The 14,296-nt window shown below is 39.5% G+C and overlaps 1 protein-coding gene across 2 annotated transcripts in view; it reads left to right on the top strand.

Annotated features, from left to right (window-relative positions):
• The window catches only part of SLC7A11 (solute carrier family 7 member 11), a 95,583-nt gene that overhangs the window by 11,766 nt on the left and 69,521 nt on the right, over nt 1-14,296 (top strand). For both annotated transcript variants that reach the window (XM_085222083.1, XM_085222082.1), the window contains exons 3-4: nt 8,972-9,037; nt 11,349-11,481. The gene's annotated coding sequence lies outside the window, so the exon portion shown is untranslated. The remainder of the gene's footprint in view (nt 1-8,971; nt 9,038-11,348; nt 11,482-14,296) is intronic.

Here is a 14,296-nt window from a genome sequence, read left to right as displayed (position 1 = left end):
ACTTGTTTATAGGGGCTTCAATTACAGGAAAGCTCTTAGGTTGCTGTTTTTTTGTTTTGTTTTTTTTTTTTAATGTGTTTTTAGTTTACTTTCTGAAGACTTTAAATATGAACTCTTGTGAACTAAACTGTATTTTCCAAAGTAATGTCTATGATTTCAAGTCTGTTTTGGAAGGGAAGTATTAATGGTTCGTAGCTGTCAAGTATTAGGCCTTTAAAGAAATTAAACTGTAATTTACCCTTAAGTATCCAGTGGTACTGAAACACAGAGTTTGCCCTAGTTTTTAAAAAGTCAGACCCTGCAGTGCAAGGGACATTATGTTGTTGCTGCATATTTTGTTGTATTATTAATAATATATTTTTCTAGGCTTGTAAAATATAAACAAACCTTGAATCATCTCAGACTGCAAATAATCATTTTAAGTAGTGCATAGTGATAGGACAAAGGGGAATGGTTTTAAGCTCAAGGAGGGAAGGTTTAGATTGGGTGTCAGGGGGAAGTTTTTCACAGAGAGCAGTAAGGTGCTGGAACAGGCTGCCCAGAGCAGCTGTGAGTGCCCCATCCCTGGAGGTGTTCAAGACCAGGTTGGATGGAGCTCTGGACAACCTGGTCTAGTACCAGATCTGGAGGCTGGTGGCCCTACCTGTGGCAGGGGATTAGTACTTTGGAACTTGATGATCCTTGGTGTCTGTTCCAATCCAGGTCATTCTGTGTGGACTTCACTGAATCATATACTCATAGAATGGCCTCGGTTGAAAAGGACCACAACGATCATTGAGTTTCAACCTCCCTGCCATGGGCAGGGCCACCGACCACTAAACCAAGCTGCCCAGAGCCACATCCAGCCTGGCCTTGAAGGCCTCCAGGGATGGGGCATCCACAACCTCCTTGGGCAACCTGTTCCAGTGTGTCACCACCTCTGTGTGAAAAACTTCCTCCTAATATCTAAACTAAACCTCCCCTGTCTCAGTTTAAACCATTCCCCCTTGTCCTATCGCTATACACCCTCATAAACAACAATTCTCCCTCCTGTTCATATGCTCCTTTCAAATATTGGAAGTCCACAATGAGGTCTACCTCGAGCCTTCTCTTCTCCAAGCTAAACAAGCCCAGTTCCCTGAACTCAATTGTATCTGGTGGTTTATATTCAGCAAATAGGAATAAAATACTGTTTCATGATGTAAAGGAGTGTTCCTGCACCTCACGCTAAGGGTATTGAGCTCATATCCACAAAGCTGGATTTGCAGAACTTGCTGTCCTGAATGCAGCACCCCACTGTTTCTAGGTCCTGGACTGATTTTGCTGTGGCTCTCAGTTGCTGTCATCATTAGCGCTAAGATCTCCACCCAGCCCCCTCTCTTTGGGATGGGGAACAATTTGCCCTTTGCCTCTTTGGCTGGGATTCGTTTGCTCAATTCCAGATACCTGTAGTGAGTCTCCGCCTGGGGAAACCACTTGGTTCTATTTACAGTCAGTGGAATGAAGATGAATGTCTGGGGCAAGACTGGTCTCATTCTGCATTAGTGATGTGAAACAGGTCATATGATCCTGACCTTAACATGCTTTTTTAACAGAGCCTATGGCAAAATCTATGGCTGATATGAAGCCTAACTTGTGTGACCTATGAAGGCTTAGTAATCAAAACCTAGCAGTTGGCAGTTATATAAATAAATTCAGAAATGTCTTAAACCAAAGAGCAGTAGCAGCATCAGGGTGAAAAAGCTGTGGATATCAATACTCACCTAGTTGAAGTCTAGACTTGCTTGGAATTCTTCTCCTTTCTCAGTTTATCTTCTTGTAAACTGTAATAATAATGCTTTTTGATTGCAAATGTCTTGGTGCTGTCCATGAGGTAAACTGGGGCCACAGCCACAGTTGTATAAGCTGTAGACCACCGAGGTATGGCAAGTGTTTGCGCTGGCTTTACTGGAAAATTTGGTGAAGATAACCTGGTACAAAACCTGACACTTAAGTCCTGATTTTCACGTGTTACTGGATAATGGGATATGAATCCTACAGGATTTGGAGTTGCACGTGGAATTGATCACAAACAGCAGCGCTAAGGAAAAGGCATAAGGGTCCTTTGCTTTGGGATGTGTCCATGCACTAACACTGGCATTCATATGATGTTATTTACATTATAGTGCAGCTCTTATGTATAGACCTTTTGGTTCTGGACAACGTTGAAAGCACAGAACTGTTTGTTATATGTAAGGCACCAGGATTGTCTTGGATACAAACCACAGGCATATCAGTAATAAACAATCGAGTGTTCCCTGATAACAGCAGCTGTCTGAGTCCTTACATCCAATTTAAGAGATGCCTGCAATAGAAATTTGCAGTTTGGCCATTGGAATTTAAATTACACAGGGTGAAAGCACGTTAAAATGGTGAACTAATATAGCTGGTTGGGTCTGTGAGAAGGAAAAATTAATAGGAGACCATGGGATCAAGGTTGGCTAGCTGTGATTGAAAATTAGAAGTGTTGAGCACTGTGTGATTTCTTCGGTGTAAATGGAATGAAAGCAATTTTGAAAGCTTAACAAGTCTGTCTCCCTATTGCTTTTTGTAATTCAAAGCAAGTGTCTGTGCTGGTAATTTCTGCCAGTCTCCTGAAACCCCAATAGCTGGAGAGTATAATTTTGTTAGTTTTCTAAATTCTAATCTTTGTTTCTTCTCACAACTTCTGTATGTGGGGCTTAGTGTTTCTTTCAGGGAGGAAATGCAATTTGAGTATTACAAGAAGTGGCATCTTTGCAACTTGCAGAGAGTTCTGATGGTGTACCCTGGAGTGCATTTTGGTGGAGCTGGGATGCAGCCTGGGCATGGATGTGGGAGCTGCAGTTTGGTTCTTGAAATTCTGCCTTCTTCTAAACGCTTTGCAATTTGTCCTGCCCCAGCCTTGTCCATTTGATGCATAAATTTGAATATTAAATATACTTATCTCAACTGTGTCTACCTTCCATTTAAAGGGTGCATATCTTCTTAATTCATGGTAGGGGGAAATCTGACCATTTTCTAAAACAAAGTACTGAGTGTTCCAGTGCCAGTAGGTTGTGGTAGACAAAGTAGTGGCACTCAGGACTAGCTGTATGTCATGTATTTATGAGCTGATAGTTCTCAGACTGTGAAAGACAGATAAAAGGGTAGTGATTCAGGTACTTGATTGTAGGCACCTAAAGCATTTTACATTGCTGATATAGCCTTTGTAGGACTGGCAGATGTGAAACTGGAAGAATGGGATACTCATGACCCACCTGTAACATCAGCTGAGGCAGAGGGACATCAGGCATTGCCTGTGGCTGAGGCATCGATATCTGGGTACTTGGATCAGTGTTAAAGTGGTGAGAGGTTAAAGTGACTTCCTGGCCTTTCTGCTTTGCTAAATTCATCAGTGTGAAACGTTCTGCTCTTTTCTATCCTTTATGGATGGTATGTATGGATGGTACTCTTATGTCCACTAGAACTTGTTTTTAATACTCAGCAAGGACCAATGTAGGGGGATGATAACATTTTGGACATCACAGCTGTTAAGAGAAAGATAGCTGGATTGACACACATCAATTGTTACGTAATTCATATTCAGATCTCATAATTTCTGTAGTAAATAGAGAGACAGTAGTTTAGTTGCATCACCAACACAGTCGTTAGTGACTTCATGTAGTTAGTGCAAACCATTCTGCTATATTTTCAGAAAAAATATCTATGTACATTCATGCCTAGTTTCAAGTTAATTATTTTATTTTGAAATAAAAACAGCAAACATACTGCTTCCCTAGATACAACATTATTTTTCCCATTAGGACATGATGAACATACAGAAGGGAATGGGAGATGTGAGCTGGTAATGCATCACTTAATTTCCATCAGTGCCTAGAAAGATGAGGATTTGATCTTGCAGAACTCTGTAAAGCCTGAATTCTAATGAATTTAGGTGAAATTTTTCAGTGAAAGTGAGGGAAAAAGTGATATCTGTGACATTAGTAATTCCTGTTTTCAGACAAATTCTAACAGTTGGGACTTCTGTAATGCACAACGTGGTAGGAAAATTGGATGTGTTATAACCTCATGAAAATATAGTTAGAAATTTGTTTCCAGACTTAGTAAGGAAACGCAAAATTCCTTAGGAGAATAACTGCTTGGAGTAATACCTCAACAATTCTGCTTGTTGATTAGGTATTCATTTATTGGCAATTATTGTTGCACTTCTCTTTTATTTATTTATTTTTTTTTTCTCATTAGAATCTTCTTTGTACTTACCAATTTTTCCTTTTAATTAGTTCTCTTCTTTGGTCTTAACATGTAGGAGAATTAAGCAAGGCTCTCTAGGCTGCTAGTAAGATCAAAATCTGTAAAATGAAGTGGAAGATGGAAATGAAACTCTGTTTGAACATTAAACAAAGGAAAATAATTATGATGAAGATCATAATAATAAGATGACTCCTAAATTACTACAGAGCAGCCTGGCCACAAAACTATAAAAAGAGAAAAAATATCCATCCTAGCATTTTGTATTTTAATTAAAATGTGTCATCTTTAAGTGCTGTCATAAATGTTACCCCCAGGACAATGAATTCTGACGTTGTACTTAACTCTGATTTTGGATCAGGAGCTATGTCCACACAGGTTACTGTGGATTTACTTGAGAATAACTCTAGAAGAAAGGACTTTTGCCTCCTCTGTAGACCAAAACAAATATACAGTAAAGAAAACAGAGGTTTAAAGAAAACAGCTGCAGAATAACAACTGAGTCTGGATTTAGATGCAACAATTGAACCTTTTCACTTTATGGACCTTTCATGCTTAGACACAAACAAACAATCTGTGGAGCCCACTGGAACTGGGATGTTCTAGGAGCTCATGACCTCTTCTATCTGAAGCCTGAAAAAAGGCTATCTGTAAAATAAGATATACAATATTGCAAAAAGTGTACAGCAAAAATTGATGTTAGTCATCTTGTTGTGAATTTGCTTTTCTTATTGAAAAGTTTTGAATTTTGAAAGAGAAAAGTTCTCCCCAGGACTGTCTGAAGATAAAATAATCTCTTCAAGTGTTTACAATGCCTTCAGAAAGAAAATATCATATTTGTGTGCTAACTTCAACTTGCTGAGAACTCCACAGCATATGGTAAGACCGAGCTTCACAAAGTTACCTTTGCCCACCACTGAAATGCAATAGTCTCTGAAGAGTGCTCGACTGCATTGAGTGGTGTTGTAGATGAAATGAAGAACCAGAAAGGTGGGTGGCTGGGGCTTGCAAGAGGCTGTTCATTGTGTTGCAATTACCTGAGCAGAAATTTAATTGGGGTGCTGGTGCTGGCACAACTGATTTTGTAAAGCTGCTACAAGGTCTGTATTGATTGTAACTGTCTTTGGAAAACCAGCTAGTTTTATATGTCTGTCGCATGCCTTTTGGAATCATGGTTGGTAGTGGCTTTGGGATGGGAAAATGCTGCTAAAATGTGGTGGACTGGGGTCATTCGTTTACATGGTAGACAGCTTCTGTTTTCTCTCTCAGTAAGATACCATCCTTTCTTTATTTTTATGCTAAGAAAACCTGCCTCTGTACTAGCAAAGAGATGCTGTTGGAAACTCTGCAGAGGTTGGGGAAATGCTGGAAGGTCAGCTCACGACTCACCACATCCCTCAGGTGTGCAGGCAGTATTTCTTCAAAAATTGCTCCCGTGCTGTAATCAGCATGCTTGTGACCTTGCAGAATGAAAGAAGGCCTACCTACTTGTTCATCTTCAGTAGGCTTTCATTTTTGCTGCAAGAAGAGGAGTCTTGCTGAGACCAAATTACCATCTCTGGGCATTGTGAAAACTCTAGGGGATTCACTTGTTAAGTCAACCCTTCAATGAATATACATAGAAGTTATGTTTTTTTTTTTCTGCAGGTATGAGACTTGCACATTCATTTAGACCAGTGAGAGACCTTTGCTTTAGGAACAGCCTATTTCTCATGTTCTCCACAGGGATTTTGTTGTGTTTATGTAGTATATTTTACTGGCATAAAGCTACATTTTGTCTTCTATCATAAGTCTGTTACTGAAACTTAGACTTGTACAACCTCCTCTGTTTTTGTGCATTTGGGAATATTTGGATTTTTTCCATCTTTTCCTATTGAATTTGAGTGGCACCATTTTGCCCTTGTGTCATTGCTGAAAAAGAAATGTTACGACAGAGGTGCAACTGCAAACTTGAATAATGACTTAATACCCACGCTCTTCTCCTATTATATTATTGGAATAATAATATAACTTTAACTAGATCCAACAGATGGAACACCTTCCCCACAAGGATGGACTGAGAGAGCTGAAGCTGTTCAGCCTGAAGAAGAGAAGGCTTCAGGAAGATCTGGTAGTGACCTTTCTGTATCTAAAGGGGCTGTAAGGAAGAAGGGGATACCCTTTAGCGGGATTTACTGTAAAAGGACAAAGGAAAATCAAACTAAAAGAGGAGAGATGTAGACAGGACTTAAGGAAGAAGTTTTTTACTGTAAAGATGATGAGGCACTGGAATGGGTTGGCCAGAGGTGTGGTGGAAGTCCCATCCCTGGAGACATTCAAGGTCAGGCTGGATGGGGCTCTGAGCAGCCTGATCAGCTGTAGGCGTCCCTGTTCACTGCAGGGGAGTTGGACTAGATGACTGTTATGGGTCCCTTCCAGTTCAAGTGATTCTATGATTGTATGGTGATTTTAGAAACTTATCAGTGGAGTTAGAGACTAGCTCTATTTTGGCCAGTGTACAGTTTTCAGTGATACCTCACACTTTGCTGAAGGTTACTAATATGCAATATAAATGGTGAAATATATTGTAGAAGAGATCAAGTGCTATAGTCATTTGGCTCTGTTGAAGCTGCTTCTGCTGTCACCTAACACTGGTCTCAGCACTACATTAAAGCAGAATGCACATGGCTTTTGGGTCCTCTGTTGTCCTACAGGTAGAAGCACTGCTGCCAGCATTGCTTGATATCAGTGCGAACACACACACAAAAAAAATCACTGTCCCTTATAGTAAAAATAATACTAAAAAATCCAGAGTGCATTAAAGGTTTAATTGTCAAAAGCTATTCATCAGAAATGGGATGAGAACTGCATATTATTGTCATGTCCTTGCTGCAAAGGTTGTGCTTTAGCAGTTTCCTATTCAGCAAAAGTCCTAGCAGTGGCATTGCCTGCCATAGCACCAAGGTTGCTGCACAGCTTAGCATTTTGCTCTGCTCTTTGTATGTGGTTAAAGATTCCCTTACAATGGCTATTTCCGTGTATTTCTTTAATGTAGTTGTCACAAGTTTACAGCTGCTGCATGTTCCAACTCCAGTTGCAGCCCATGCTGATCCTCTTTGTATTCTGTTCTGGTGTTATTTTATTCCTCTTTTTTTATACTCCTGGGCTTAGGGAGACAACTGTAAGTAATCAAAGATCAAGAGCTGGGACTGTGGCCCTGATAATTTAATGTGCCCAAGATTTCCTCGTGTTATACTCTAAATAAGTGAAGATGTTTCAATGAAAAAGAAAATATTAATCTTAAGGAATGTGAAGTGCACTTCAAACTGAAGGAAAAAAAACATGAATAGCGTTGTGAGTGATTCAGTAACATCTTCATTTTGATTTTAAATGTACTTGAGTCCATGATGGACAAACTGCTAACAGCAAAGTCAGAGCAGGTAGAAATACTTCCTCTGAAATCTTTTCGACCTGACATGCAATGATATGCAATTTCCAGAAAGAAGACCTAAGTATGAGGCAGCTGTCAGGGGAGTGAGAAATGCAGGCACATATCACGGTATGTTTACAAAACATCCACCTCCCACATTCCCTTATATAGAGTTTTCAGCAAAGGAATGATGCAGAAGCTATGCATTAAACCGTAGACTTGGTGGCAAAGGCTGTCTGCTAGCCTGTTTTATGTGTTGTTGTTGTTGCAGACTTTAAACATAGGATGAGCCAAGTTTTAAGTGGAGGATCTGTTCCACAAGGTTGTTCTGTAGAAACGTGAGTAATAAGATGATAGAATTGTCTCATCTTCTGTTAGATATTCAGACTCACATGTGCTGTCTTTGGGGAAAATGAAATGGAAGTCCTCTTCTAAAATAAAATCCTGCTAGCCCTGTGCAAGTGATGCAATCAGGAAGCTGTGCTTGTGTGGGCAAAGCAGTCAACAGGTTTGTTAACTGAGGGCTTCTTGCTGCCCATGTAGCACTGTTGTCTTGGATCCTGTACAGCTCCTCTGAAGTCAGGAATGCTTGGTGCTGACTTCAGGTGTAATGATGCTACGCTCCAAGAGCCATGGGTTGGTGAAGGCAGAACTTCAGAAAGAACTAGAGCCACAGAAAGTGCAAAGCTAAGAGCTGGGAAACGTGTGGTCATGAATATGAGGTTCACACCATTACATGTCGAAGAGAGTGGAGCTCCACATCTTTGTAAAGCTACAAAATGTAGTAAAAAGTGTATTCTCAGGAAATGATCAGGTAGGGTATTCTAAAATGTGTTATTGAACACTATTCCTCTGACCTCTTCGGTGCAATGAGGGCTCCCTGTTGCACTTCCTCAGTAACCACATAGTTTCTCTATAATTTTGTGTAGAGATGTTGCAACTGTACTAATTCATGAGAAACTTCTGTTCACAGATGACCTTTAGGTAGAGCCAGTTTTAGCTGGAATGGTATTGCCTGTACTTCACTATTACCAGGACTTTATTATTTTTCCCTCATAATTCTTACTACTTCTAGTCATCAGCCCGTTTTCTGTTCTACTCCATTTCCTGCTTTGCTGATAAACAAAGCAAAAGACATTAGTATTTCTAAAATTCCATTATTTTGTAACTTAGAGATCTTCTGTCTTTCAGTATTTAATCTGTAGTACAACTTTCAATTTATCTACTTATTTATTACTGAATTTACGTTCGTGCATTGAATGTGAAGCTTTCCTAATAAACACTTAAAAACCTGAATCTGTTCCTCTTTTACAGATATCTTGGAGTTGTCTAGAGGAGGAGAACAAATCTCATGCTCAGATTTCCAGTGAAAATTCTTCTGTGAGTGTTTTCATGTTATCTCTTGACAAAATGGTTATTATCCCACTAATCTTAAGGAGTGTAAAATGTATATGTATATAATTACAGTATGTTTACAATTACAATACCAAGAATCAATCATCTTGGTAGAATTTTGTGCACACACTGGGTTCCTTCAAAATTCAGAGAAGACTAATGACAAGAAATTTATCTCGGCATCTACCCACAGTGGTGAGAAACTCCACAATTGTCTGATACATTTCAGTGCTTCTCACCATCACCTCTTGTATTTCTGAATAACTCTATGCACTGTTGTGAAACTCATTACAAAGCTGGGCTGTTTTTCAAAGCTGACTGCTTCTGTGGATGGGGGCAGTAATAACTTCTTTCTTCTGTGTTTCTTTTTATGTTTCCATGCTCTGCTAGTACCAAGTATGAGCAAATTGCACACAGCTATACTTACATGGGCAATAACATATATTTTTTGCTCTCCAGGGGCAACTTGCGTTTTTCTGCCTTAATCAAGTTTCTGCAAAATTTTGTCCATTGCTGTATTATCATAATACATAGTATTACTTTTGTGTTGCTAGAGAGAAGCTTGTTGTAGCTTGGATCTAGCACAATATTATCTTGACGTGCACTAGAGTACACACAATTACTTAACTGATAGTTAACGTCCATGGAAAAAGCTTTTCCTAGATGGAGCTTAAAAATAACCAGTGACCTTTGCCTCTCCATCTGGCTGCACTTGGTTTAAAGCCGGGCTGTGTAATGCTAGATAAGCAGAGGAACTACACCACCTTTTGTTGTGAGAGCCTTTTATGGCCCAGAAGGATTATATGGATGTGTCTGAAAAGCAGAGAAGCTCAGGAACAGGTCAGAGAGACAAGCAAGGGGCGAGGGACTGGAAAATTATGCTTTTTTTTTTTTTTCTTTTAAGTTCCTCTTGGAGCAAGAGTGTACTCACAACCCTCTTTGTCACTTTTCCTAATGCTGTTTCCACATTTATCAATGTTTTTTTCTGCTCCCAGATGTGTCTGTGCAGGGATATTTGGTGTACTACTGGCTTTATTTTAATGCTGGGTGTTGTAGCTTGGATGGGTGGTCCTGTTTTTTGTTTTTATGATGCTGCCAGTATTTGACCCTGGAGCATTGCAGAGGGGCATAGTAGCAGATACGCTCTGCTGTAAATTTGCCTCACCTAGATGGCTCCTTTTACCCTGCTGGATTGCTATGGGGTAGTTTTTCTAGTAAAAACCTCAGTCTGCTGCCTCCTCAGCTGAAGGAGCCCATAATTTATCCCTCTTGCTGATGCACATACACAAGCATCTTAAATGGGTTGGTAAGTAATCATTATCTTGAAGTGGCAGGCGGTAATTGCTGTATTAAAATTCTATGTAGCTTATTTGCTGTGCAGAACTACAGCAGAACTGTATGTACTTTGCCAAGCAAGTTGATTAGAGATGCCTTAGGCATCATCTTTTCCAATTTTTAAAAGATTAATCATGCATAGTTTTCATATTAACTTAGAACAGGGCAAGGGGTGAATATGAGACAGTTCTTGCAGCATGCTCTGCATGTTCTGTATCTTTTTATGAGCCCAGGCTAACCTCTGTCTGTCTCTGATGACCCATCCTGAAAGAAGAAAAGAGAAATATTGTAATGAATCCACCTTCTCCAGGCAGGGTTTCTGTTCCCCCTGGAAAAGATACAAATGAAAAGAAATGTTGGAGATGCTGAACGTTCCTGTTGACCTTGCCAGCACTAGAATAGCTATGGTAACGTACGCTAGCATATGTCACAGTGTTAACATAGTCAAGGTGGAGGAGCTGCCTAGCAGAGGTGCAGAGTGTTTGCATTGTACAAAAAATGACAAATGACATAAGCTAAGCTTGCAAAACTACTCAGCTGTTGGTGAATCTGTTTCTATGCCAAAGATTTTGCTATCTTTGTTTGGGCTGACAGTGATTTATTCTGCCCTCCAATGCCAGCTGATGTAGTTGTGATGGAAAACCTTGTTGTACAGTGTCCTGCAGTAAGTACAGGAATTACAACAGTCTAAAGAGTAAGTTTTGCACATCGAACAATATTTGGAGAAGAAACAGAGACTAGCAAATGTTTTGGTGGTCACTTGTCTCCGTGCAAGTGAATGCAGCAATTCTGCCTAAACAAAGATATTCTTGTTCAGCTTCATATGCTATGAGGAAGGCTGGTTCTGGTCTAACAATAAAACTAGAAGAAGCATGTTGTACCATGTGAGTTTATTTCCATTCTGATGGATCCAGCTGAGTTTTGAGAATGGATTGAGTCTGTTGATGTGTTTATACTGCAGACTGGAGAGGTGCCTACCTAAAATGAACTGGGGTGGATGGTGGAACCAGAGCAGCCACAGAAGCATGAATATCCCAGATGAGAAGATGCCCTTGCCTGTTCCTGTTCAAGCAATCTGAGTCGTTTCTGTGTAGGTGGGTGTCCATGTGTAAATTGAAGACCAAACCATGCATTGAAGGGCTTGCAGCCCGAATCCCACTGAAATATGATTATTAATCATATAAAGTTAAGCATAGGAGGCACTGGATAAGCAGTGAGACCTGTGACATTAGCTGTGGATACAAGAAAGGGGAAGTGTGAGTGTAAGCTGATGGTGAAAACAGGATTCTCCGGACCTGTTGTCCACAGTCATATGGAGGCTATGAATTGTTTTCTTGGTGGAAAAATAGTGTGAAAAATTCCCTCTTGTTCATTACTCACAGGGGTGGAAATTTTGCAAAAATTACCAAAACCTACATTAGGAAACTTGACGTATTCTAACATAAGTAAAAAGCTCAATCTGGTGTTTATAATTCACTAATCTGTAATGATTTCCACAGCAAACAATGATATCAAAAGCACAAGATTATGATGAAAGGTATGAAAGAGCAGTTTTCATATTGATAATGAGTATACTGAACCCAAGAGACAAAGGAGGGTAAACTGCTTTCTCTTTAAAGCAATGGAAATTACTTGATAGCTATGTAAAAATAAAATGATCAGTACTGTCAGTGTCTCTGTGATTAGATGCTGAGGTTGGTCAGTGATTGTCATTGGATGAGATTCTGGAATAAGCGTAGTTAAATCACATAGGCTTGGCCATGCATTTCTTCCTGCACTGCTGTGCAAAAAGTAAATGTGCACAGTTGCTTCCTTTTTTCTTCTGTGTTGCTTGTGTGGTGTGATATATAAATTTACTGTGTTTCTGATTACTGCTGCCAGTTGGTAGAGTTAATTTTGCACTGAAGGTGGTTTATAGTATAGGGTTCGCATTTTCTTGATGGTTCATGACAGAGGTTGTTGTGCAGCTAACACACATTTCTTTCAGCAACTGGATGCAAGAATGTACTTCTGGAACTTCCTCTCTGTCCCCTCAGGAGAACATGAGGAGAACATGAATCTTTCTTCCTCTTAATTTGGCTTCTCTATTTTTCACATATGCTGGGGTTAACAAAGGAGTTAGCACTTTCAGTGTACAAATGCTGTTTACTTTAGAATGAAGATCGGCCAGATTTTCTCCCTTACATTATTGTGGTCCATTAAATCTGTTTGAATCTGTTGGGTTTTTTTTGTTTGTTTGTTTTTTTAAATTGCTATTTGCTATTGAATATGTATTTTAAAAGATCATCAAGCCAATATTCTGCTGAAGTTGTCTTTCTTACATCTAGAAACCTCTACCCAAATAGGCAGGAGCTAAAGATCTCTCAGAGAACTGGATAGAGTTCAGATAGTTAACGCCTTATATCCTATTAACAGGTATCTCTTGAAGGGTATTTTGTCCTTGTTAAACTCGGATATATAGATTATCTGGTTTAAGATAATTGAATGAAGACTATATGAATTATAAGAAGTAAAGCAAATATGGTGGAAAATTATCGTTCTTATTTATTTTGTCATCTAAACTACCCCCATTTTGGGCCATCTCTGAGAGCAGAGTTGGCTCACCTCAAGTTAATATCACTCACAACAGGACACAAGAGGAAGGTGCTGCACTGGAGCATCAGTCCGGTGGTGCAATCAATCTCTCACCGTACTGATGTTCCACTTCTTCCCCACAGCAGTTTGTATGGGCTCAGCCAACTTTGTACTTCAAGAGAGTTTTACTAAAAAAAGGTGAATAGAGATCATATGATGTTTTTTCTGGGGGAATTAGTTTAAAATATTTAAGCATTACAAAGGTTTCTGACCTAAATGAACAATGTAAGAGAACCGGGGGTCTACTTTACCTTTGGCTTCTTTTCCACCTGGAGAACACTCAGCATAATAGTTAAAATTCTCTATAACCTGTCTCTCAGAGGTCTCATTCGGAAATTTATCTTCCTCATCTTGGCATTTAAATCTGACCACTGCTTCCCAAGGAATTTAAAAGAGAAATGTTGAAATGTTTTAGTGCACGTATATGCCAAATTGCTCTTCTGAATTATATTCAACAACCTTAATGTTGTTATATAATCCTGAGTTAGAAATCAGGAAGATTGGGGTTCATTGTTTTTTGTGTTTTTTTTTTTAAATCTATTTCCTTAAAGTTGTTGAAAGGTACAACTTTCAAAAGAAATGTTCCTAGAGGAAAAAGATGAATACAGTTGGCTCAGTATTAACCACAAGTACTCTGGACCCACTTTTTTCCACTGTGCTGTGTTTGGAAGATGTTTACAGGGCTGGACCAAGCCATGATGTCACTCATGTTTCACAGGTGTAGGTGAAAGTGAAAGCAGCCCTCGCTGTTGGGACGAGGTGGCACAGCCTCCCTTCTCCTTCTGAGGTGGTGACACCCTGTGATGATTGCTCTACCCTGTGAAGACTGCAGTTTGGTTTGATTCATCCAAAACATTTCTATTCTATTTCTGTCTGAAGTGGTTTTGGATGCAAAGCAAAAGGTGTTTTTCTGACTGAACAGGTTTTGTTGATATACGCACTGGGGGCTGGAGAGAATGCAGAGATAAGCATACAGCAGCTGAATTGTGTAAATGAGCAGTTGTGACCCTGAGTTGTTCCAGTAGTTCTGTGATTTAATACTCTCTGCTTTGAGTGTGATTTACTGCACAGTCTGCATCCGCAGATTCTATAGTGCAGAATTTTGTTGTGCTAGATGCATCTATTAAATGGCTTCCAGCTTCCTTTATGCATTATTCCAAGAGAGGAAAATATATAGAATAGGAGGCAAGAAATGTTTTATTGCAAGATATAAAGAAAGGAGGATTAAAAAACTAGAAAGAAAGAAATTGGCAATTGCTAGTTGGCTGTTCATGT

The sequence above is a fragment of the Meleagris gallopavo genome, chromosome 4 (genome assembly GCF_905368555.1).
Source record: "Meleagris gallopavo chromosome 4, MGAL_WU_HG_1.1, whole genome shotgun sequence".
Classification (NCBI taxonomy): domain Eukaryota; kingdom Metazoa; phylum Chordata; class Aves; order Galliformes; family Phasianidae; genus Meleagris; species Meleagris gallopavo.
This window is presented reverse-complemented; position numbering and strand designations above follow the sequence as displayed.